General features: G+C 43.7%; 1 long non-coding RNA gene across 1 annotated transcript in view; it reads left to right on the plus strand.

The window, feature by feature from the left end:
- The window catches only part of LOC132213843 (uncharacterized), a 155,274-nt gene that overhangs the window by 82,288 nt on the left and 45,454 nt on the right, over positions 1-27,532 (plus strand). The window lies entirely within an intron of this gene.

A 27,532-nucleotide genomic window follows, 5' to 3' on the forward strand; every position in this document is an offset into this window, starting at 1 on the left:
ATAAACTAACCTATCAGGCAATTAAGGGGATCTTGGCTGAGGATTTCAATTTGTAATGTAACATAGTTATAATAAGCAGATGGGGATGACGAGGGGCTTGATCTGACCTTTTATAGTTTCCAAATGTTCATGAAAGGCAGTGAACCTTTAGTTGTCAAGAACCTCGAGGCTGTTCAAACTATCCAGTTGGCTGCCAAGTTTCTATAAAATCGTCCATCTTATAATAAAGGAATGCAGGCCTCAGAGTGAGGCAGATCTGGATTCAAATGCCAGCCCAGCACTTACCAGTCCTGTGAACTTGGACAACTCCGTTTCCTCGTCTGTAAAATGAGGAAATTCATAACTACTACATAGGGTTGTGATAGACTTCAGAGAAAATGAATGCAGAATATCCAGCACTTAGGACACGAGCAAGTAGCTATTATTCTCTAATTTCCAGGATAATGCTCAGCAGAGTAAATATGCCAGAAATATTTGTTGAATTTGCTGTCTCCATGAACTCATCTTTATATGTTGAGGGACAAATGTAGTAGAAACTTGGGGAAAAGGTTTTCTCTTGGTAACTAACTTCGGTATTAACATATACCATAATCCTGATTTGTCACTCTACAATCTGTCTTATTGATAGAGTTAATTAACAAAATCAGTTTTTAAATTGGGGACTGAGTTGTCCAAGTTCACAGGACTGGTAAGTGCTGGGCTGAAAGTTGAATCTAGATCAGCCTCACAATTTAAAAATTGATTTTGTTAATTAACTCTATCAATAAGCCAGATTGTAGAGTGACAAATCAGGACTATAGTGAGCCAAATAGGCATCCACAGACATGTTTGAAATTGAAGCCACACTGTTTCTATGAGATTATTCCTCATTCCAAAGTAGAACTCAGGAGGAGGGATATGTCTCACTTTTCTTCCCAGAATGCACTAGCATTATATTGGGATGGGGTCCGCACAGGGTAAATGGAACAAGAGAAGTGGTTACCTAAAGGACCAGGAAGAGTTAGCTTGATGAAGAAAGAGGAGGAAGACCATACAACATATGGCAACTACAGTGAAGAAAGTCTATGGAGCTTTAAATGATGGCTCATTTCCTTTTGTGGCTTAGAAGATATTGATATCATCACTCTATTAAAATCCCTGGCATGGCAGTATGGGATTCTACCACCATCACCATCACTGCTGGAAACCATGCTGGTGGTTAGCATATGTAAATATGATCTTATATACATTCATCCAAAGTGGCATTCATATCAAAGTAGAACACTTCATATAAGGGACCGAGGGTAATACTTAGCCACAAAATGTGTGCCAAGAGGTGGTTTTCCAAAAGGTTTCCCCAAGGTCTCTTTCCTTACCAAGGGCAAGTGTTCAACTGCAGGATCTTGCCACATGTTTCCATTTGAGCAGATGGCAGGAAGGTTTGTCTACAGTGTGGAACTTGTTAGGGGGGAAGCCTCCTGATAGAGAATAAGGAGGCTGCTTAAATTTACTTAGTGGTGGAATGGTTTGTAATCCATTCATGCTTGTAAGTATAATGCTTTTATAATTGCTTGTAAGTAAGTTAAAAGCCTACAGAATCAACTCAAGGGAAAAGACTATTTATCTGATGCCTAGACTTATGCTGAACTCTCCAGACAACATATCCATTCCTTGTCCATATCATTGAATAATATTTTACATATACATCTTCTTAAACTTGCTACTTTGATTACGACAATATTATTTTCCCTCTCAATAGGAGAGGGATTAAAGACTGTAAAGGAGTTACTTTGGGAAAATGGCCTGATGGTCTTTATGGGCAATAACATCAAGACCAACCACCACTAAACTGTGACCACCCACTCACCACCCAGATGCTATGTCGTATAGGTGAGAATGACCTAGGTCAGTAGTAGGCAAACTGTGGCTCAGCAAACTGCGGCTCGCGAGCCACATGCGGCTCTTTGGTCCCTTGACTGTGGCTCTTCCACAAAATACTGGCTCTTCCACAAAATACCGACTTCTGCGCATGGGCCACGAAGTTTCAATTGCACTGTACGTGTGCACCCGCACGTGGTATTTTGTGGAAGAGCCACAGTCAAGGGGCCAAAGAGCCGCATGTGGCTCGCGAGCCTGCGGTTTGCCGACCATGGACTAGGTCATTCTTGCTATGGTAACAAACAACCCCACAATCTCAGTGGTTTAAGACAAGAAGAGTTTCTGTCTCATTTGAAGTTCACTTTGCAAAACTTCCCAAGGCAGCTGTCCTCCATGTGTTGGCTCAATATTCCAGGGTACTTGAATCATAGGTACTTCCATATTGGCACACCCTTTTGTATTATCCCAGGTAGGATAAGAACTGGATGGTTCTGCACTGATGATGTCATGTTTTAGCCCAGAAGTTGCACAAGTCTGTTCTGTCCATAACCCCTAGATCAGTGATGGCGAACCTTTTGAGCTCGGCGTGTCAGCATTTTGAAAAACCCTAACTTAACTCTGGTGCCATGTCACATATAGAAATTTTTTGATATTTGCAACCATAGTAAAACAAAGACTTAGATTTTTGATATTTATTTTATATATTTAAGTGCCATTTAACAAAGAAAAATCAACCAAAAAAATGAGTTCGCGTGTCAGAGGTTCGCCATCACTGCCCTAGATAGTTGTAATACCCCACCCAACAGCAAGCTGGGTTGGGAACTTTAATCCTCCCATCTACCAAGAAGGGGAAATAATTCAATGAAGACAAGTATTTATAGTCTACTTTAACATAAATTGTTTCAAATTTGCAAGGAAACTGTATGTAGCAAGAATGAACGTGCTCATGTTAAGTATGAGAGGCATTATAGATTAGGTACCTGTGAGCATGGGTTTGGAGTCAAACAGTCTCCGATTGCCACCGTGAGATCTATGGGAGCTCAGAAAAAATATGTTTCATTTTCTGGTGAATTGGGATGAGATTATCTAACTCAGATGTTTTGAAGTTTAATTGTAGTAAATAAAATGAATTGTATAGTTTATAAATCACAAGAGTTCAGGAACCTTTAGCTCTCTCCCTGACATACAAATCAAAAGTTGTAATTTTGGTAGTAAAAGAGTAATGAACCAGATTACTTTAAAGCTTGGTTGGTTAGATAATTTCAATGAAATATAAAAGTTCCAATTTAAAAAAATTCCCTTGGCCATTTATGCCAACTAAGAGTCCAGCTTCCTGCTACGTTTTCCTGTCTTTTCTCTACCCTGACCCCAGCATCACAATACTCTAGCAACTTTTTCACAGTTTCCATTCTGTCATGTTCAGCATTGTCTTGTCCTAAACCTAGACTCAGTTCCTGACCTCTCTTTACTTATCCCAAAACACATTCACAGAAGTGACAGTCATGATTTTTATTCCTTCCTAACCAATCTCTTCCAAAAACAAGGACAAGGGTAAAGGATTATCACTTTCATGATATGGATTATGCTACCCTCCTTCAGTAAAACAAGTTATTTCAGCCAAACGGGAGGTGGGTGGATAGTGGATGTTATTTTTGCAGAACAAGACCAGATATTTATGAGAATTCCTGTTTCATTAATTAGAGTAATACTTCCTGATCCTTGTGTCCTAATTCTAAGAAAGGATATACACACATATAAACATAAGTATATATGAGTATATATGTATACATGTATATGTATATATATGTATATAATATATATATATGCATATATATTGGGTGGGAAAACATGTTTACAGTTGTAATACAAATAAATAAAAAAAGTAATACAAGAATAAATCCTGTGTTTTGTGTATTCACAACTGTAAACCTACATTTGCCCATCCCTGTACTGATGAAAGAATAGCAGAACTAAAGAAAGAAAGAGCCCCAAACTGTACTGATCATGAGAAGTTATGGATGGAGTTATGATAATGACATTTAGTGATGAGTTTCCTGGCAACCACAGCAGCAAGGAAAACCTGATGAGCTTCATCAACGGAACAGGGGAAATATACTCATTCCTCAAGAGACACATTTTCTGGCCTTTAATCACAAATATAACTTGCAATCAAATATGGTTATACTTTCGGTAATATCTTAGAATAGTTTTCATACCGCATGTGCTCTACTGACCCCTCATGACAGCCAAAGGCGTGGCATCATAGCTCCTCTTGAAGACAGGCATTTATGTGGCCAAAGTAATACAGTGGGGCCTTGACTTACGAGTGTCCCGACTAACGAGTTTTTTGAGGTACCAGCTGTCTCTCCACCGATTTTTTGCATTGAGCTGACCGAGTAATTTGAATTAACGAGCTCCTTAACAAGCTCGGTCTCGGAAAGAATTAAACTCGTAAATCAAGGCCCCACTGTAGGTTAAGAAGCCCTCAGGTGACATAAAGGCTGTTGGGTACTGGAACCTCAATTCTTTTCAATAGAACACTTGCTTGACCCTGAAGTATGTCCATCTTGATCTTATTTTACAAAGTTTAAATTTTGGGGAACTTAGGAAATTCAGTTGCAGAATTCCGGGATTCTGAAGACAGTGTAATATTGATGTGATAGGTTCCTGGTTAGAAGTTTTGATAGCCAAGCTTGTAAAACCCAGTATACTTCACCAGTTATACTTTTCTTTGAACGCTGATGCCCTCTGGGTTCCTGAACAATGTATTTCGAACTGGAGGACACCTCAATGCATACAATAGGAGCTCCTCAGTTGGGGGGGGGGGATTGGTCCTCTCAGCCCTATCTGTGTGGCCTACCCATGGAGGAGCCCTGTTTCTGCATAGCTGAAGGCTGAGCTCAAGGCAGCATGGTCAGCTGGCTCGGTGGGCTCGCTCAGAGCCTTGCAGGCTGGGGAACCCCTGGTGGGAGCAGGCTGCCTCAACGCTTACACAGCTGTAAGGCTCCTCGTGTCCTTGGGCTGGCCCATCACATATGTGGCTTCAAAATGTTCAAACCTCAGGCCTCAAATAATCTTTTGTTCCTCTTTCCTGCTTTGTATGTTTGACTCAGTAGCTTTGTTTATTTTCTTAAAATATTTCCTTTTGGTTTGTGTTTCTTGGCTTGCCCCAGCTATGATTTTTCTAAATGCAATCTTCTCGGACCCCTTTGCCATTTATAATGACTCCCCCCCCCACCACCCCCCCCAATGATGGCAAGCTGTTTAGATGGCTTGCACTTCCTGAGGCTTGGGAGGGTGCTCAGGACCCTGATGCCACCTCCTCTTCACCTGAAGGGTGAGGGCTCTTAGGGGCCACTGCCATGTAAGGCAGGGTCTCTTTTGCATATGTACCCAAGCCGAAGAAATTCCATATTCTCATCTTCCAACCAAGCTTTTCAACCATTGATATCAGCAGTACTGATTTTCTGAAATTACAACTTTCTTGATCTCATCTTTGGGGTTCTGCAACTAGGGAAGCCTTTTAAAAGGAAGCTAAGCAGGACACATTTTCTACAGCAACCCTAAGACAGCCGCAGGCTCTTTTTACATAGCTCCACCAACTTTTGTTTTTCTCCCCGGAGGAAAGACACAAAACCATTTCCCTAAGATTGTCAACATTCCAAAGCAGCTAGTCCTGCCGGGTTTCCTGTGTGCAAATGGCCACTGCCCTTCCCTGGAGCGGAGCTCCAGGCTGGAAGCTCTGGGCTCCCTGAGCATCCCCTTCAAAGAGGAAAATACCAGCGCCTCCTGAACCAACACTGAGACATGTTTGACTAGGGGTGATGAAATGTCTTCTATAAACACTCCCTACCTTACCCACCTCCCTTTCCAGGACTGATTCACCACTGAAGTATTTGTGTCACCCAAGTTCAAGAACATGAAACCAAACCCTTTGGTTTTCAAGTGCCATGGAAGGCCCAGTGAGCTCCACCAGCTAGGGAGGTAATTAATGAAGTCCAAGCTGCTGGTCTCCAGCAGGCGTGCCCGAACTGCAGATGAGAGCTGGGTCAGATCACTAGTGCATGCTGGGAAGCCTGGTTGCAGTTCCTGGCCGTGGCTAGTCAGAATGCATACTTCCAGCACAAGACGGGAAGGGACTCTTTACTGCCTCAAGTGCTCTCCCACCAGCAAAGTAGGAAGTCTCATTAATTCAGGATCCTCTCCCTCAGAGCTGGGGATCCTGACTCAAGTTTACTTTTACATTCTTATATGGAGACAGGTGTGTGGTTTCATTTAAGAATAAAATGACTGTAGGGGGAGTAGACTATCTTCTTGAGAAAAGAAGAAAGAAAATAATATTGAAAAGACTAGGGGCAGCCAATATATCTCTGTATTGCAGAGTATTTTCAGCAGCAGGAGTGCCAATATAAATAGATAAGAACCCAGGCTTCGCTGCGAGCAAACTCTCCCAGGGAAGATGCTATCCCGGAAGTCATCACTGAAACTCCAGAGATAGAAGTAAGAGAAGTCATGGTACCTCCCCACAGAATCTTCCCTTTTATTTTCCCCTGGACCCTGTTAGACATAATCATTACTCTCCCAGGACAGTCTGCAAAAATTCAAGTTACCTCTGACATAGCTATAGGACAGTGATGGCGAACCTTTTGAGCTCGGCGTGTCAGCATTTTGAAAAACCCTAACTTAATTCTGGTGCCGTGTCACATATAGAAATTTTTTGATATTTGCAACCATAGTATAACAAAGACTTAGATTTTTTTAAAAATATATTTTATTGATTTTTTACAGAGAGGAATGGAGAGGGATAGAGAGTCGGAAACATCAGTGAGAGAGAAACATCGACCAGCTGCCTCCTGCACACCCCCCACTGGGGATGTGCCCACAACCAAGGCACATGCCCTTGACTGGAATCGAACCTGGGACCCTTCAGTCCGCAGGCCGATGCTCTATCCACTGAGCCAAACCAGTCAGGGCAAAGACTTAGATTTTTGATATTTATTTTATATATTTAAATGCCATTTAACAAAGAAAAATCAACCAAAAAAAAAAATGAGTTCACGTGTCAACTTTGACACGCGTGCCATAGGTTCGCCATCACTGCTATAGGATATTGTTTATAGTATCATAGCACTGAATGCACCTGAAAGTATATGTGTTGGGCTATTAATCTACTGTGGGTATGAAACAATATATACACAATTGGGTGGAAATAAGTAGATTAACATTTTCCAATCTAGTTTCTCCCTGAATGCTGTTCTCAGAGTTTTGCTTAGGGTTATATGAAACAAAAACTTGTTTTGGAATAAAATTAATTTTAATGGCAGCTGATGATGTTGAAGTCTGAAAGGTTTCTTTATCTTAGAATCTTTAATAACTGAATCTGTACTGTGAATCTCCAAGAGGGGGATTTGGGTATTGCATTTCTCTAAGTTACAAAGTAACTTATTTTTTCTAGGACTATTAACATCTCTGGAAATACTGAGCTGTGGAACACAGTTTGGTAAATTTAGGGTTAAGCAGTACTTCCTGTGACATAACTAAGCTAACGCAGTCAGTATTATTAGTATTTAGACTAGAAGGTGCTAGAAGGTCCGTAGAAGCATCCTATGTTGTTTTAATAATATAATTCATGGCCATTAAGGACTGTTTTAAAAGGAGTAAACAGTGTCTGAGGAACATTCAACTTTATATGGAATGTCTAAAAAAAGCAAGCAAACAAACAATCAATCTGCCAGCTGCAGAACACTGCTTTATTAGGCGTAATGCTGCTTGGGTGTGGCCCTTGTCACATCATGCTCTTTGGATTACAGATACTTGTGTGGCCAACCTGGGAGGCTGATCACCTGATCACCCAATATAAATTTACATTTATAAGAAAATCTGGTCTGAATTAGAGCTAACTTACTACTTCACCTTTGAAAAATGACTTATTCATAAGATGCCACTGCCTGTAATGGAAACTTAACTGTCCTATATCACAGGCATTTCAGCCCATGTTCTCTCTTGCAAACTTTGCATTCTTGTCCGTGTTGGTCTGAATTAGTGAGGTAAGCCTATCCCCTGAGCTGCGATGTGAATACAATGCGAAGAGAAAACCCTCCTCCTCGAGCATTTCAGTCCCTTTGGCAGTTCTGGTCACACCTCCTCATGTTACTACTAAATTAGTCAAACTGCTGGCATGGGTTCCCAACTCGGAGAAGGCAACTTGTCCCTTGTTGAGTTGAGGGACAGCCTGCAGACTTCTTTTAATCTGATTGTTTTAATTCAATTTAATCTGCCCAGTAAATATTTTTCTTCAGCTGAAGAAATGTGTAAATCAACTAAGTAGTTTGTAATCTATGTATACAGTTAACAAAGCCCATGCTGACCCATGCCATGGGGCTCCATCTGAGTTTGCTTTTGCTGGTCAATCACCACAGTTACCCAGAAGGGAAAGCAATTCATGTGAGAGTGATAACGGAAACCATACCTCACCCCAGTAGCAACTACCACCCATTGAATAATTACTTAATGCTGATAATTATTTATTGTCCCCATTATACTTGGCCTGGTAGGCATTATTAACCCCATTTTACAGATGAATTAAGTGAGATTCAGAAAGGTTGAGATGCCTTAACTGATTTGGCTAAGTGGATAGAGCGTCGGCCTACAGACTCAAGGGTCCCAGGTTCGATTCCAGTCAAGGGCATGTACCTTGGTTGCGGGCACATCCCCAGTTAGGGGGTGTGCAGGAGGCAGCTGGTCGATGTTTCTCTCTCATCAATGTTTCTAACTCTCTATCCCTCTCCCTTCCTCTCTGTAAAAACTCAATAAAATATATTTTAAAAAAAAAGGAAAGGTTGAGTGATGTGCCCAAGGCCTCCAAGCTAATAGTTGGTAAAACCAGCATTCAAACCCCAAGTATGTTTGATGCCAATACCTTTGCTCTTGCTATTACTCTGCCTCTATACTCACCTGCCTCTATAAAACTGACCCACACAATTTTAACCTTTTAAGTTCTGGGGCTGTAGAGCCTGGATTTGACTCATTAAATTGGGTTAGAAGTTTTTCTTAAATGCTAAGCATCTCAAAATTAAGATCCAATTGGATATTTCAAGTTTCCTCTAAAATTCCCATGGAGACACAAGAGACAGTGAAAACTCACACCTCCATTCACATTTAGGACTAACGCCCACACTTTATCCAAAACCTAGAGTTACTTCTATAACTACAGGACCACGAGTCTGTATTAAAAAAATGTCACCTGAGGCCTGCCCACATGAAGCCAAGAACAGTGAAAACCTACTCCCACTAAACAAGAAAAGGATGATCTCCTTATTCCACTCTCTGCCAATTAATTAAGAATTATCAAACCTTTAGCAGGACTCAAGGCCCCTCTGCTGTACAGGGGTTAGTGTTTGAGGTAACCAGGATACTGTGGGTGGGGCTGTGGCATTGATGAGTATGAATAAGGTGGTGGAGGAAGACACAGCAGGAGAAGAGGAGTAAGTAGAAGTTCACTAAACATTTTATGTGTGGGGAGAATCAGAAATGACAGTCACAATAGTAAGTGCAATTTATTGAGTATATACACAAAATGATTATTTTCCCAAAACATGCTTGTAAATTTGTATGACTTAGAGCTTAGAAAACTTAGCAAAAGTTAGTATATATACTAGTAGTGGCTAAGAGAATAGATTTGAGGTAAGAAATAACTGGGTTAAATCTCATTCTGATCCTTACTAGCTATGTAACCTTGACTGCCGGGGTCCAACCCCAGCAGGTCCAGGGGTCCCCAAAGGCGTAGACGGAGTCGGCGAAGAAGGAATGACATGGAGACAACGTTCAGTTGATCAGCAACCTAGCCAGGATCTCTAGCCCGGATCTCCAGAGAGGTTCTGTAGCCATGTTCCCTCGCTAGGTTCTCCAGCCAGGTTCTGTCCAGGCTCTCCAGTCAGGTTCAGTGTCCAGGTTCCAGTCAGGTTCTCCTGCCAATCTCTGTAGTCAGGTTCAGTCCAGGATCCCTTGCCATGTTCTCCCGCTAGGCTCTGTCTCTAGGCTCTGAGGCCAGTCCCTCTCCAGGATCCTCTGGCATGCTCTCGCCAGCGAAGTTCTTCTGTCTCTAGGCTCCGTGTAGGTTCTGTCTTCTGAATTCTGTCTCCTGAGTTCTGAGTCTTTCTGTCTTGTTACAACTGTATTTATACCAGTTGATTCAATCCTATCAATCTCTATTACAAAGGTTAGGGTGTTTCTTATCTCCATTCCAGGGAGAAAAGATTATGTAGTTTAAGCATGATTGTTCATAGTTAAAGGGATTAATTACCCGCCTGGCACTTAGTTGAGGGGTTTTATTCCCTCCCTAACTTCAGGGGAAAATCCCTACCTGCGGATTCAACCTTTCTCGGAGAGGTGACCTTGGTTAAAACACAGCGCCAAGAAGGTGAGCAAACATATTAAGAACCATATGCCATATATGCCAGGTCCCTTGAAACAGCAAGGATGGACCAGCTCCCGGCAAATTCCCCCTTTTTTATTTTTTAAAAGCAAGCATTTAAAAAGAAAAACCTCAAATGCTCTCTTGTATCCATTTTAAGAGTAGGATTGGCGCTTTCCGCTATTACCTGAGTCCTGATCTATCACCCCAGGGAGAGCTTGCCAATCCTGCACTTTCCCGGGGTGGAAAGGCTGCAGTGGGGTTAAGGATAAGGCTCCTTGGGCCTACCTTCTCCCATGCCTCTACATTTACCTTTCCGGCACCTTTCCTTCCTCAGAAAAGCATGGACGTATTTCTTGTATAAAATGTTCTGTCTGACTGGGAGTAACCTTAATTCCTCTGCTAACAAGCATATATGTTAAAAGATCAATACGGAGTCTTTTTTCTTTAGACTCAGTATGGCACATCTTCTTAATCTAAAGATCAATACAGAGTCTTCTTTCTTTGGACTCAGTATGGCACATCTTCTCAATCTAAGAATCAATACAGAGTCTTCTTTCTTTGGACTCAGTATGGCACATCTTCTCAATCTAAGTTCTGTACTATCCACCTTCTTACCCTACTTATCCTCTATAGGGGGGTCTGTAGCACCCTGGTGGAGTCCTATCCGTCCCGAGTGTGGGGGTTCTCAATGGGGGGGGCTTACCTAGGGGAATCCTTTTCCAGGGATTCCCAAAGGTGTGGACGGAGTCGGCGAAGGCTATCCACCCTCTTCCTACGGTGGAGTCCGATCCGTCCCGAGTGCGGGGCGCTTACCTAGGGGTCCCTGTTCGGGCGCCATATGCCGGGGTCCAACCCCAGCGGGTCCAGGGGTCCCCAAAGGCATGGACGGAGTCGGCGAAGAAGGAATGACACGGGGACAGCGTTCAGTTGATCAGCAACCTAGCCAGGATCTCTAGCCCGGATCTCCAGAGAGGTTCTGTAGCCATGTTCCCTCGCTAGGTTCTCCAGCCAGGTTCTGTCCAGGCTCTCCAGTCAGGTTCAGTGTCCAGGTTCCAGTCAGGTTCTCCTGCCAATCTCTGTAGTCAGGTTCAGTCCAGGATCCCTTGCCATGTTCTCCCGCTAGGCTCTGTCTCTAGGCTCTGAGGCCAGTCCCTCTCCAGGATCCTCTGGCATGCTCTCGCCAGCGAAGTTCTTCTGTCTCTAGGCTCCGTGTAGGTTCTGTCTTCTGAATTCTGTCTCCTGAGTTCTGAGTCTTTCTGTCTTGTTACAACTGTATTTATACCAGTTGATTCAATCCTATCAATCTCTATTACAAAGGTTAGGGTGTTTCTTATCTCCATTCCAGGGAGAAAAGATTATGTAGTTTAAGCATGATTGTTCATAGTTAAAGGGATTAATTACCCGCCTGGCACTTAGTTGAGGGGTTTTATTCCCTCCCTAACTTCAGGGGAAAATCCCTACCTGCGGATTCAACCTTTCTCGGAGAGGTGACCTTGGTTAAAACACAGCGCCAAGAAGGTGAGCAAACATATTAAGAACCATATGCCATATATGCCAGGTCCCTTGAAACAGCAAGGATGGACCAGCTCCCGGCACTTGACAAGTCACTTACCTTTCATGAACCTCATTTAGCTATAAAATGAAAATGACAATACTTATTTTGGAGGGATGTTGTGAGAATTAAATGAGGTAATACAAGGAGTACACATAGCCTAGGCATTTAAATTGGTAGCAATAATAATATTTGAGGCCCTGTTCTTACGTTACTACTGGACCACAAAACAGTCCTTCAAGGTCGGCAGAAGAAATCAACATGGAGACTCTCCATGGCTGCCAGCGCAGGGGCTGGGTGCACATTGGCATCTGATTATTCACCTAGTTAGTGCTCTTTTAGGTATTCCTTCATGTTTTGTCTTGACCTCGTTAGACTGACAGATATACGTTTAAGAATATTTTTTAAAAATCTTAAAAATAATCGCTAAAATAATAAAAAACAGATGTGTACCTTTGAAAGTACAGGAAGAGATAAAAGCAAAGACCTCAAAGTCGAAAAACACAGAGATATATAGCTAAATGACAAATAATGGTGAAAGGAAAAAAATGGTGAAAGGAAAATAAAACAAATTAATTTTGAATATAAAGACAAATAGTTTTAGCACCCTTATTAAAACACTCAACCTTCTCTGGGGAACCCAAAATAACCTTAATGAGGCAAATGTCTATTCTTTACAAGGGACAAACTTGAAACAAATAACCCAGAACAGATCAGAATGGTAAGATGGGCAGAGATTTACCTGGTAAATGTAAACATAATGACAGCAGAGTCAGTTGGAATTAGTGCTGTGTCTACTTGGTTTCTCTAGAATGGTTTCCCAGAGCCCCCTTCTCTCTGTGTGTCCAGGTTAGAGTAGACAGAAGAGGAATTCACTTGACATTTACAAGGCAGAGCTGAGCTGTCACTCTCTGGAGGTCATTGTGGTTACATGGGAGAGCGGAGAGGTGGGCAGGCATGAGGGTTCGAGCTGGTGCTCATCCCCCGTGCACCGATTTTTCCTGACTGCCGGACCTGCTGACAATAGCCTCTTCCTGGCCATCACCAGGTGCTTGGCTGTAGAATTACAGAGGAAGTCCTAGTTAAGCAGAGGATTTTCCTCCCACTCCCCTTCATGGTTCCACTCTCGCAGCTCCATGTTCCTGGATTTCCTAGCAAATTACATCTTTTCCACCTAAGCAGTGCTCCTGGCCAGTTGTTAGTGGCTTCTCTCAGCTCCTCTGTTCCTTCTTCTGGATCTGCACTCCCTCAGGTTCTTGCATAATTACACAAAGAGTTATTCCTGTCACACATTCTTGATTCCGTGATACTCAGAGAGGTTCTGTTTCCTGCTTGAATTCTAAAAAACGCAAATATAGATAGGAATAATCCATTTTAGGGAAAGTGTAATTTCCATAAGAGTATTGACTGGGCAGATATGTGTTCTGTGCCTGAGTCTTAATTTGTAAAGGTGACTGAGTGATGACAGAGAGGTCAATGCTATTGAAAGAAAAGTTGAAAGTTGCAGTTCCTTTTAGAAATGAGAGGCTCGGCCCTGACAGGGGTCCTAAATTTTGAACGTGTCATTCTAAAAGTTTATAATGTTACTTTGGACAAGATCCTTAATCATATTGATCATTAAAACTCATGGCCATCACTCAATAGAGCATTGCTATAAATGAAAAGGCATTTTGCACACTATTTTATTTAATTCTCACATTAAAAGTGTGAGCATTTTTATCTCTATTTACAGAACAAGAAACTGAGACTCGAAGTTTTCCAAAGTGTACATAATTAAATATCCAATGCTTCCTGCATTCAGGGCTAGTACGTGGGAGCAAAACTACTTAGACTTAACCTGGCTTATTATCTAATAGGCAGGTTAACAATTATCAGATAAACAATGGTTAGTTTGGGTTGAATTTATATAGAGTACAGCACATTGATTTGTTTTTGTAAATATAATATCTGATCCCTGGGCACTTGGGATTTTAAGACATAAATGACAAGGTTCTGACTTCGTAAGACCTATAGTTTTATCAGAGAGATACTTTTCATACACAAACATTGCAATATTTTAGGAAAAGAGGGTTCGTGGTGTTTGGCATCCAGATTTCATTAAAATATGTACTATTTGAATAAATGAAATGTGGCATGCATGGGAAAAAGAACAAAGATACACAGATCAAGCAAAACATGGAGAAAAAGACTTTCTAGGAAGATGGCAAAAGCATTACAGAAGTGGTTGCATTGAAACTGGCTACTGGAGGGCAGGCATGCTGGAGAAGGGGATTCTGGGTGGATGGGAGAGCGTGGCAATTCCATGGAGCTTTACTAAAAGTAAAAACCATAGCGTGTCCAGGAAGTGGATAGTTCAGTGATCTGAAAGTGGTCCTCAGAGCCTCATGGACAGAGTTGTATTTGTGGGAGGAGAAATCACAGCCCTGATACCCCTGCCGTTCATGTCTTGAGTGGATTCATTTAGCAAAAAAACCCCCAAACATTGCAGCCTTAATATCTCAGACAAACTCCTTAGTGCTTGTGGGTTGGCTGTTGGAAGCGACCGGAGCTGAGATGGATGGATCTAGTCTGATGCCATAAGCCCAGTTCTTCTGAGACTTTCACAAGATGTTAGGCATCAGAGTTACTTGTCTTTGAGTGAGAACAGCCTTCTCTCTAGGGAGCATTATATTTGCCCACTCTGTTCCAGCAAACAATACAAAACTCAGCCATGGGGGCCACTCTTCCTAACACACAAGTCTTAGGAAGGTCAGAGAATGGTAACTACCGTGTTCTCAGGGATTAATACCAATACTTCCGTCCTGCATGGGGCCCAGGAGCTGCAGCATTCCTTCAAGGGAAAGAGAAGGGCTCCAGGGCTGCTGCAGCCCTATGTCTAATCGGGGATTTTCTGGATGCCGTGCTGTGGGGGAGGACTTGTTTCTTGGACGAGTCTTGTGAAAGGACATACAGACCAAACAAACAAAAAAATGACAGACATGAATGTACTTTTGGCCACTTTCTCCCCTGAAATATGAAGACAGACTTTGAGAACACAAAGATATGACAATAAACTCTCATTCCTATAATAGCGAGGGTGAGAGAAACCATTAAAGTTGTGTGTGTGTGTGTGTGTGTGTGTGTGTGTGTGTGTGTGTGTGGTATCTGGCTACTGTACTTGAACAATAATTCCTCTTGACATTATACAAGGTCAGCAAGTCACCTCAAGACCACCCTGCTTGAGGGTCTGCGCTGCACACAGGGCTGTGTGGACTCTCTCAGCTGAGAAATGTCACCCAGCACCTTTCATATTTATGGTGACTCATAAACAGGAAACCAGTCCTGTCCATGACATTGTAACGTTTTCATATCTCAAATCCCTTTTATGAAAATGAAAAAAAAAAGTACACCAAACCAAACAAAAGAACTTGGCTGCCTTATGCTTTCGGGGCCAAAATAAATATTGCCAAATTAGTAAGGCATACTGAACAAATTAAGCGCTAAATGCAAATTTATCGACTGAAATGCAATGGCAGAGTCACCAAAGAGCTTCCAGTGTGGACTGCAGCCCTGTGAGGAGGTGTTTGTGTTGGCCGTCTCTGCTGAGAGGCATGGGAACAGTAATGTACAAAGAGAGCGTTTCTGTTACACCCAAGATGGACAGTTTGTTTTAGAAAGTTCAAGTAAACAGTGTCTAACATATATTCACTGAATTCAGAATCTCAGTTGCTACCAAGAAGGAGATTAAAAAAAAAAAAAAAAAAAAAAGCTGGCAAAATTTCTTAAAAAAAACCCCAAAAAACACAAAACACAAAAAAACAACTTCTTTGGCAATGTTAAAGCCCGCCTCATAAATCACTGGGCGAGATGGAGACAGCCTCCTCCTCTCTGTGATGTGTATAAGGCCCAGCAGTGCTTCATGGAGGCAAATGAGAATTCTTCCCTTAGGATATTCTAAACCTCACAAAGTAAGGAGAATATTCATCGTAATATTTTGTAATGTCCCAAATGGAACATATATGATGTATCTTTTTAAATTCTGGGCATCCTTGATGATGTCTGAGTTGTTTTTTTTTTAAACATATTTTATTGAGTTTTTTACAGAGAGGAAGGGAGAGGAATAGAGAGTTGGAAACATCAATGAGAGAGAGACATCGATCAGCTGCCTCCTGCACACCCTGTACTGGGGATGTGCCCACAACCCAGGTACGTGCCCTTGACTGGAATCGAACCTGGGACCCTTGAGTCCACAGGCCGATGCTCTATCCACTGAGCCAAACCGGTTAGGGCTGAGTTTTAAAAGTTGCATGGATATTGCTTTAGTTCAGTGATTGATTTGGGAGGGGTAGAGAGTGGATATGTTCGTAACTATGGAGTGTTTTCCTCCTGACCTTGGACTCGGGGACTTTCTTTCCTGCCTTGCTCAGGGTCCTCACCCCCTCTGACATGAAAGGTGCTAAGTGAAGGTCTCCATTTGGGTTGGGCCTCGCTGCTGCTTTGGTAAAGAGCCCCCACAGCTCTCTGGGGCTTCCCACCATGCCCGTCTCTTCTCTGACGCTAGATAGTTGAGGGAACCAGGAGAAAGAGAAGTCATTTACCCTAAACTACAAATTGGGGATAGAATGGGAACACCATAGTGTGCCAAGCCTGGATGGATATTTAGAAAGCTTTACTTTATAGAGGAAAAATTAGAGGCCCAGAGAGAGGTTGTAACCTGCCCAAAGTAACACAGTGAATCAGTGCCAGAGAAATTATTAGAAGATCAAATTTTCTTTATCTGCTGACTCCTAGCCAAAGTTCTTTCTACATACCACACTCCCTCCCACACAGCTATGACTTAGAGGTCTTTTTTTATTGATAACACTCTCTTTCCATACCCAGCAAAGTACAGTAACAGAGTTAAATACCTCCTTCTACATGCCACTCCGTTGCTCAGGAAAATCCAGTGGCCGCCCACTGCAGAGGAGGTCAAGTTTAAACTCCTCAAGAAATTTGGATTTTGAGGTTGAGGGTAATGTTGGCCTTGTGCCAGGAAAGATGGATCGAGAATCGCAAAGCAGAAATAGGTCCAGCTATGACCCCTGGAGGAAGGGAAATATGTTAATATTAAGTGGGTAGAAATACTAGTAAAAATCACTTCTAAGTTATCTTTCCCTATAGGAAATTCCCTAAGAAATAAGTCAGTATTACATTTTTAAAAAGCATCCAGATAGTCAAAGGAATAAGCATCAATTTGATTTCATTTATTTGTACGGCACAATTTCAATTAACTACCAGCCCACTAACCACCGTTGCCAATAATCATCTGGCAACACCTCCAGTTCGGACGCCCACTCGATATAGTCAACAACCTCATAAATGCAGCTTAATGTACCTGGGACATTCCGGATTCATCTTACATTCCATTCTAGGACAATGGGCATTCACACTCAATTTCAGAAACATGTCCCTAGAATACAAGAAACAATTGATTTTTTTAAAAAGAAAAACTCCCTTGGACTCATTTTAATCAGAAGTGATATAAAAATAAGTAGTAATTTCAGAACATGAACAGTATGTAAATTCCTTGATGAAAGTAAAGTTTACTGTTATTACAGTGAGGTTCTTAATGATCTCTACCTTGGTTGAATATTCAAATAGGCCCTCCCCCAGCCTTGGCTCTGGGTGTAGGAAGAGCCCACCTCAGTGCTCTCCACCCAGGCAGGGCACTTCTGTGTGATGGTCTGTGCCAGGGGCAACCTATTCTACCATCCAGGGGCCGGGTGCCCCTGTGATGCAGGAGAATGCGTTGTGTTGATTATTGCACAGTTTTGAACACTAGGTGCCTTCTAGTAGGTAGATATTTTGGCAATAAATAGTAATTTTGGCCTTTTCACAGTGGTTGATCTGCCTTGTAATATTCTTGACCGACTCTATCTCCTCAAAGGGTGACTGCTGTTCAGATTAATCAATCTGTGAATGTGAAAGTGCTGCACACCAAGTACAGAAACCACAGATTTGAGGAGATGGGGTCATTTGCATGGCTGCTCATGGAGATGCTGTGGCCAACTTGCACTCTCTGCTCACTTTGAAAGCTTCCCCCTGGAACCACATAGACCCCGAGGGCGTGGGTTTCGGGCCAGGCTTCCTAAAGCAGTAAGTTAGGAGTAGAATGTCTGGAGGTAGAATGGGCTGGGGATTGAATAACTGTCTTAACCACAAGGATGGCCACCACTCATCCCCCAGCCATCCCTAAGGACCGACCCTCTCCAGCTTTACACAATCGGGAACAGAGTGTCGGGCTCAAGGAAAAGCTTCGAGTCTCTGGAGGGCTTTTGGAAAGCAGATACCTGGGACATGAGCCAGGTCCCCACATCCACCATGTTCTCTGTCAGTTCCCTCCCGGCCTCCTTTCAGACCTCACTTTCAGCGGGTCTCTTCAGAGTTCCCCATTGCACACAGATACAATCCAAACTCATCATGTAAACCCATCAAATCACTTCCTCTAGTAGAGTCCCAATATTTAAGGACTCAAATACCTGTTACTGATCTTGTTCTAACATTGTCATCATTATCATCTTCATCATCATCATCATCATCATCATCATCATCATCATCATTTATTTAATCCTTGCAACGTCCTCATCAGCTTTTTAATGAGGAAAAAACAAAAGTCAGTATAACTAGTAATTATAGTTTGTCTTAGACAAAATCTAAGTTAACTGTACATCAAGAACATCAATTGCATTTCAGAAAATTCACTCAGCATGTTGAAAATATTCCTTTTTGCTGTCTCCATAAATTATGTAGTTGAATACATCCTCAGATGGGGTGGCAGACAGGTATCTGAGCACCATGATCAGATAACACTGCCTTAGCCAGGCTCCTGTCTGCTTGGGGGTGTTTACCTTGCTTTGCAAATATATACACCACACCTTTCATACTATATGATGAGGTCTCCTCTCCTCTCCTTTTTCCTATCCTTTTGTCAGTGTCTGACACAGAATTTTGCACATAGTAGGCATTTAGGAAAACCTCTGCAGTGAGCGGGTGAATCTGCGAGCCGGGCTTGGGTTGGACCAGTGGTGTCCTCACTGAGTCATGTGTGAAGACTGATAATTCTGTAGGCCTGTCCACAGTCATGCGTTTCTATCCAACCCCATTGCCCCTCCCACAAAAGCACACTTGACACAGGTGAGCATGCACATGTGCATCTGCACGTTCACACCAGTGCATGCGTGTGATCCCAGTACCTGCAAGTGCTGGCAAGTACCTCCTCTGCACCCCAAACTGGCAACCCTCCCCCAAATCCATGCCAACGGCCAGTCAACACTCTTCACACAGAACACACTGGCAGGGACACATATGAACTATTGCAGCCCAGCACCTGTGCACACGTATGCTGCATGAATGTGCACACCTGGCCTGCCTGTACTCTGCTGTGTTTGAAGCTGAAACGAAGGGCCAGGAAGCACCTTGAACCTGGCCTGTGTGACATTCACAACATATCACAAGAAAAAAAAATTCCCTGTACCCTGTGGAGACTGCAGGTCTGATTGAATGCTTTAAAGCAGCGGTCACCAACCTTTCGGACCTCATGGGTCACCAGTGGTCCATGGACCACCCGTTGGCATCCGCTGCTTTAAAGGACCCTGAACACGGACTCTTCCCTGCGCTTGGGGCTGGTTCCTGAACAATACAGAAATTGTCAAGATCTGCAAGAAGCAACACTGAGTTCTCTAAGTGCCTGTAGGAGCAGGGTCTCAAACTCCTGAGACAATATTACTATTGTCTCCAAGCTCAAACTTGTTGTTTTATCTTTGAGGAAGTTTATTCCTAGATAGAGATCTTCATAACACCAGCCTCGGCTGGATCACATTTATTGCTGCTGTATGAGAGACCCATTTAAAAGCTGGGTGCGTTTTCTCCTCAGCAAATAGAGCCCTTGGCCCAGGGCAGTCTATGTGCCTTTCTAGAAAACTCAGGCCCAGGAATCACCCCATTACTGGTGGAATCCACAGAGCTGTAAAGGCCAAGGGGAAGGGAGGGAGTTTAAATTTTAACTTCTTCAGACATCATGGGACCATCACAAAAATGAATCAGAAACAGGCGCTGCGAGCATTTTTCACCGTCACCGTGCAGATGACAGAAGATAAGAAATATTAGTCAAGGTGGAAAGTCCTTTACTGATAGCATCTTAGGCCTGTGTGGATGGAGACACTTTCTCAGGAGTTCGCTGGAGAGTTCGCCTCACTGGCTTGCTTCTTCCTTCTGACTTATAGAAGCAGACAGGCTCACTTATCTAAAAATCACTGCAAGGAGACACAGTCTTCCCCCTCTCCTCCAGCTTCTGGAATGCTGAGCTCAAAGGGCCCTGACCGGATACCTCCTTTTTTTTTTTTTTTTTTTTTTTTTTTTTTTTTTTCAGGCAAGACCTGGGAACAAGGACACATTCCCAGTGACTTATAACCCAGAGACCAAACGACATCTTGTACTAAAATCTCAGACTCTCATTTTAGGGCCATTATCTCCATTTTATAGAAGGGGAAACTGAGGCTCAGAAGAGTTAGGTAATCTATCCAGAGTCATATGACCTGCAGGTAGAGAGGGAGAAACAAAATCCAATTTCTTTAATGTTAAATCTTTGGTTGTTTCCACTTTTTTTTTTCTCCTTAGACTGCAGACTACCATCATCCTTGCCCCAGTGTCACTGCGGAAGTTCAGAGCAGGTTGCTGAAGGAATCTTTGTTCTAATCCTAATAGAGACGCTTAACCTTCCTCATCTCCCACCCTGTGCCCTCCCTCTTCCAGCTCTGAGGTAGGGCAGTGAGGTTGGTGTGTACCTGCTAAGGGAGGGGCCCACCAGACATGGGGAATGAAATCATGGCCAGCGTGACTCAGTCCCCATCACCTCTGTGTCTGAGGATTGCAAAATGGCGAACAGCTTGCTCAAGTCAAGGCTTTGGAGCCCCCCGTACTTGGCCGCTTCTCGGTAGATTCTCTCCCAGGCACACTGTGTTGGGACAGTCACCGTTACGGGTGCCCAGGCACAGTGGGAGGGTGAGAGGCCTTTGGGCTCGGCGTTTCCTGTGCTGTGGTCTAAACCTGTTCAGTCAAGTCGAATTGTACTGGAATCCTGGGGTTTGCGGAGGGAGCCCACAGCCAGCTGTTTATTATTTTAAGAACTCTCGGTTGCTGCCCTTCGATGTGGGGGTGGAGGGGCCAGCCTACTGTGCAAGGTGGCTGCCGCGTTCTTCTGGGAATGACAATGTTGCTCTGTGCACTCCACGAGGCCCCTCGGGCAGCGCTACCGCATTCCAGAGCCTCCCTGCCAGATGAATAAACTATTTCATCTCCTCAGTTGCTGAGACAGAGAGCTGAGGCTCCCGCAGTTGTGTTTCTCCCCATCATGAGACCCTTAAGTGGGGAAGACCCCCCCCCCCACTCGGGATCACGATGCTCAAGGCTTCCTCTGAGCAGTGGGTCAGCACACTCCCACTGGGCTCTGTGAAACACACTCTAGCCTCCCTCACCTTTCAGACCGTCCCTGCTGGGCGCCCTGCACCGTAAGAATGTCCCCGTGTCCCACTGGAACATTGCTGATTGCCCAATCCAGCTCAGCACCCCTTCCAGCCACGTCCCGAGAAACCAGTGCCGGGGACTTTCAATAACACCGAGCGATGTCCCGGAGCTGTAAATGCCTCCCAAAGACAATCGGACAGAACCTCATTGTTTCAGGGAAGAAGGCGCCTCGCATAGTGGTCACATTGTGGTTACGGGGCCTGATGATTAATCCACGGAGAGGATGTGCAGGAGCGAGGACCTGGCATCGTTCCTATAGGCGAAGAGTCTTTAAAATCTCACGTCTCTGACTGAACGTGTGCCCCAGAGACACAAGATTTCCACTGTGAAGGTTTTTCGGGGGAACTCACTTTCCCAGTTGTGAGTTGGCATCTAAGGAACTACCTTCTCTCTCCACACAGAAATTCTATGTTTCTAAAACACAAATGTTTCACACTTCGAACTCTACAGTGTGCCGCTCACAGTTATACTTCTGAAGATGTGCACCTACTGTGCTTGCGAAACTTCTGAATTAGAAATGGGATCTGAGCAGCTGGTACCTGGAGAAGGTAACACACTCAGATACTGATCAGTAGGTATATATTTGGTATTATTATTATTATTTTTTAAATATATTTTATTGATTTTTTAAAGAGAGGAAGGGAGAGAGATAGAGAGTTAGAAACATCGATGAGAGAGAAACATCGATCAGCTGCCTCCTGCACATCTCCTACTGGGGATGTGCCCGCAACCCAGGTACATGCCCTTGACCGGAATCGAATCTGGGACCTTTCAGTCCGCAAGCCGACGCTCTATCCACTGAGCCAAACCGGTTTCGGCATGGTATAATTATTTTTAGAATCAATTTTTCAAAAGCTCGGAGCTAAGTAAGATCTTCAAAGGTACTCGAGGGATTCCAGTAATATCCACCAGTGCTCACCATGGCTCCTGCCCTCCGCATGATCTCCCTGGGGGACCAGAGCTCAGGCCAGCCGTGGGCAAACTACGGCCTGCGGGCCGGATCCGGCCCGTTTGAAATGAATAAAACTATTGAAAAAAAAGACCATACCCTTTTATGTAATGATGTTTACTTTGAATTTATATTAGTCCACACAAACACTCCATCCATGCTTTTGTTCCGGCCCTCCGGTCCAGTTTAAGAACCCATTGTGGCCCTCGAGTCAAAAAGTTTGCCCACCCCTGGCTCAGGTGGACACGGTGTGAGGGGCTGTAGGGGCAGGACCAAGGGATGGTGCTGAAGGACAAAAATCAACTCTGCCACTTCCTGGTGCTAGACCTTAGACACCTCTGAGTTTCTGTTCTGACATCCGGTATGTCTGCACTGAGGAGTCAGTCATAAGGTGTGTATGGAAGATGTGCTTGCTCCTCTGGGTTATTGGAGTGATTTGTTAAATACAAGTTCAGGGCAGGATGACATTGTGATTCTGGACTGTTGTGAAGTTTTGTCCAGACTCAGACTCAGTGATTGTGCCTCTCAGGTCACTTGAGGAGCCATGAAGTAACTGACAGTGCAGTGGGTGGGGAGGGAGTGGTGGGCAAGGAGTAACTAGGGTTTGGTCAGGGATTGGATATCAGAATGAGAGAGAGAGATGAGTATCAGAGAGTTCATATTTTTGCATTTTGCACAATCGGGTCTTTAATTCAGGTTCTTTACTGTCCACTGAAATGTGGGCTTGAGCTTTTGGGGAAGCCCAGGTCAGAGAGCGCTGCCTCCAGGTCTTTGTTGAGAAGCAAGCTTTTTGCCCAGGCAGGGTGGGATAAGCTGTCGCTTGTTTTCATAACCTGCCATCACACGGGACAGGCCTGAAAGCTCAGAAGACAAAGCAGAGAAAGTTGTGTCCCTTTGTTTCGAGCTCAGGGCCTTTCAATGCCATCAACTGTCTCCTTGTTCCCTTGTTGTGCAACAGGGCATGTAGCTCTGAATGGGACCTTTTATAATTGGAAATTCCATAGTTCCAGTTGCCCCTGACTTTCTTCCATGCCAAACGACATCTTCATAGACTTTCAAGTTGCATGTTTGAAAGAAGCACAGTCCCACCCACACCTCTCACCCCACGTGCTTGCCCAGAGGGTCAGCCCCGACTCCCGGAGAACAGCGGGACTGGCTCTGGCTGCCAGGGGGTTGGAGCTGGAGCCGGGGGACCAGCACTGCCCTACCATTCAGTGCTCCTGATGCCTGAAGCTGCCGAGGGCATCACTTCCAGGAGCTCCGTGTGCAAGGAGGGCCGGGGTGCATCTTGAAGGGCATCATCCTAGTATCCTCTGCATCCTGGTTCTAGAAAGGGTGTTCACTGGACAGGCCATCTCACCTGGTGTAGACCACATCCTGCCCAGAGCGACTCTGCCTTGCCAGCAGCTCCTGCTCTCCCCATTTATGTGTGAACAGGTTTCTGAACAAACACCGTGGATTCTCTGAATCCACAGGGCCATTTGCTTTAGAAGTGCATGCAAATTCGTGATTGTTTGGTATCTAAGTGGGAGAGCAGAAAAGAGAGACAGAACTTAAAGCTGGTACAATTTGACTGCTTATTTGATACTTTGTTCTATTTAACCAGCACAAAAAAATACTGGAAGGCCATCTTCATTGTACCGATGAGGAAACTGAAGATCCAAGGCTTTGAGGTTTTGGCCACATTTTTGTAGCCACTAAGCTGAGAGATGAGGTCTATTTAACTCCAAATTAGGCTGGGCTCTTTCTTTAGAGCGTGTTTATTCCAGATCCATTTCCCACTAATGCCAATGATTAATAAGCCTTATTCTTTGGCCAGCTTCTTGAGAGAGATGCCTTGGGCAGACTCATTCTGACTTGACCTCTTCCAGCTGTTTTCTTTCCTTCTGGGTGGTGCTCTTCATCTTCCTGGCCTTCCACAGATGCCCAGAGCCCTCCGGTGCTCCTGTTTCCTCCCTCAGCGCCCCAGCCAAAATGTACCTGCGGTCCTTCATTCATGTTGCAAAGGCATAAAGGACATTCATAGCATGGCCTGCTGTGCACACACTGTCTGAACTCTGTAGGGATTCACGACCATTAGCCCAGAAGAGGATTATTGTGGAGCAGGAGCCAGGTCTGAGTATGTTTTGCAGTTTTGGCATCCAGCTTAGCGTTGGGCCCATGTGTGGATAGATAAATGAATGAATGGAAGTGTACGAAATTAACTCACCAGTAGAAGAGCATTTGAGGATGTTAGACATTTCCCTGCATCTGTGAAATCATACCATGTTGGCAGATACCTCACAGGCCTGTGCACAACGCCAGTATCCGACTGTGTTAAAATTTTTTCGTTCATTTATAATTTTACTCAGCATTTTTTGAGCACCATCTCTCTGTTAGGTTATGGAGACAGCAAAATGGAGGAACTTAGGCCTTGTCCTCAAAGAGCTTACCTTGTTTGTGTAAATTTGGGTCTGGTTGAAAGATGCTTATTACATATAACAGAAGACACTGCTCTCACCCCTGTCACTCAGGAAATTCCAAGCGTTTTGGGAATTCTGTGCCAGGAACTGGGGGCAGAAGTCCAGTTATGTCCTTTTCATTCTATCACAACATCAAAGTGTTCCATGCAGAGGGAACAGAACAACTAAAGCTGAGCAGATCCGAAAAAACAAGTGCTAGTGTGGCTATAAAAAACAAACAAACAAAACATTTTGTGAGGGGGTGGGAATGGACAATCAGTGGCAGCCTCGTGATGTTAACGAGCTAGAGATTGGATTATTCTCACGTGGGGGCATGGAGAGTAATTAAACTTTACACATGCAGAATGCTTCCAGGAGCAGTAACTAAGGTCTTTACAGGAATGACCTCATTAAATCTTTGCTACCACTCTGAGTTAGGTACTCTTCTTAGTCCCATCTGACACGTGAGAAACTGAAGCCCAAAGCCGCACAGACAGTCCAAGTCAGAGCTGGCACTGGAGCCCAGTCTCTGAGTCACTGTATCCTCTGCTTCTCAGAGATCTGGTGACGTGACCTCAGAGACCGGGCAGTCCTCTCTGAGGACAAGCAGCTCATGGATGTGGAGGAGAAAGCACAACCTCAAGCTCAGGCTTGACTCTTGGACTCAACAAAAATTCCAACTCGAAACGACAGTCCTGGATGGCAAGCACCATTGCTCTGGCCTGGATGGCTCATCACATGAGTTCAGGTTTTGTGTGTTCAACATTAAAGAGACATTGAATCTAGTGGAAACAGAGAATGCATGGAAAATGACCTCACTGACTCAGGGCTGAAGTTGAAATGCCTGGCTTGGATTTTGGCCTCACCCTCCCGTTCCTCCGTTCTGACTGCTGCTGTGGCCACGTGGCCCCGGTCCAAGGCTGCGGTAGAGTAGCCTTCTGTGCGCAGAGTGGTAGCTCCTGGCAGCCCTGTGCATCTGCTCTGCTCCACAGAGGAACTCACCAATTTCAGTAGCAATCTGCAAGATTATCCAAGGATACCAAGCTAGAGACATTTATAATATGTGACCTTGTTTCTCTGCTATGGGAAAAAATAACTGGAAGAAAAGGGTGTGACTCATTGAAACATTTCACTAAAAGGTCCAAATAATCATATAGCGTACAGCATTTCTATATGAATACAATGATATATTTTTTTTTGCAGAAAACCCATATACCTTCTTTACTAGCCCTGCGAAGTAGGCAAGTATTCCTTTTCTTTTTATTTTTATTTTGCATGTGAGACATCTGAAACTCAGAAAGTAAGAGGCAGAGCCAAGATTTCTAATTTGGATCTTTTTGACACAGGGGTCAGTTCTGATCCTGGTTGATGATGCTTTTCCTGGTCCCCTGAATCCGAGTTGAGTGCTTTCCCTTCTACCTGAGACTATGCTATTGATTTATCATCAAGGATGGTGTTCTGCCTATATGCACCAGCTTGACATTTTTGCTGTTAATAGATAGGGCCTTTCTGATTGGCCAATGGCCATCCATAGCAGTTATTACATATTTTTATTATTGCTTCTGTTTTTATATAAATATTGAATTTTTCTGATACAAAAAGGATTTAGGGCAGTTTGTACAAATACCATACACTAGTAAGATAACATCTATTAAAAGTAGACAAACCAGCAAAAAGAAATGCAAAGATAGAAAGATACATTTGGGCAGGAAAGAGACCAATACAAAGGTGTAAACAATAACTCTGAAACATTTGATCAAGATGAGCTGTTTTTTGTTTTGTTTTGTTTTTTGATTCCAAACCTGCCAGGAACCAATGACAGGAGAAAAGCAGGCTGGTTATGTGATTTACTGTGTCTAAGAAAAACGCCAAACACAAATCAAAAGCATGTCTGGTATAAAGTTATCTTCCTGAGACCCCCCTCCAAAAATGAGCACTGTAATTTAATTATTACTCTTTCCATAACATCTGTCAAATGGTCAGGATGATAATGACTTTCAAAGGGCCATTTCCAGGGGCTGCTTAAACCAAGAGAAACAATGTTCAGGACTTGACCTTCTGAGGGTATTTGCCTTGGATCCTTAGTTAAATAATAATTTCTCTGACATGTGGTGCTGGATTCAAAATTTCCCTGGAAATTACAAAAAATAATAACTATTTAAAATTAGAAAAATAAAAGAGTTGAACTACAATAGAGGGGATGTGAACACAGGTCCTGTTCCAAGATCTCGCATGTCTTACCTGCTTGAGCTCCTTCTCCTTACTATGCCCCTTTCTCCATAAGATAAGTGTGTTTCTCATCGCTCGCTCCCATCTAACAGGTGGAATATCTCACAGCTATTCCTGGAATTCTTGTGAACTTCAGACAGAAAGTAGTCAGTGCGATTCTTATGCCTGTGATTTTGCCTCTCATTCATTCGTCCTCTTACCAGAAATGTGTAGAATATCACTATGTGCCTGGCCTGGTAGACACAGAGATGGATAAGACACAGCACGTATGGATCAAAGGAGGAGACAGAAATGCTCAGAGACGATCCCAGCACAACACGGGCAGCAGTGTCACAGAGACATGTCCCAGGCGGTGGCCAAAAGGGAGAGAGGGACCATTCTCACTGTGTGGGAGGCTGGGATGGATTTCAGTGGAGTTGATGCTCAACTACAGTCCTGACCTAAGTCCCTCAAGTAATTGAGGATGGAGATTATTGATGCAGAGGAAAGCATATTAAGGACATACCAGTGAGCAAGAGTGGGAGATGTGTTGGGGCAGTAGGAAATTT

Source organism: Myotis daubentonii, chromosome 12 (genome assembly GCF_963259705.1).
Source record: "Myotis daubentonii chromosome 12, mMyoDau2.1, whole genome shotgun sequence".
NCBI lineage: Eukaryota > Metazoa > Chordata > Mammalia > Chiroptera > Vespertilionidae > Myotis > Myotis daubentonii.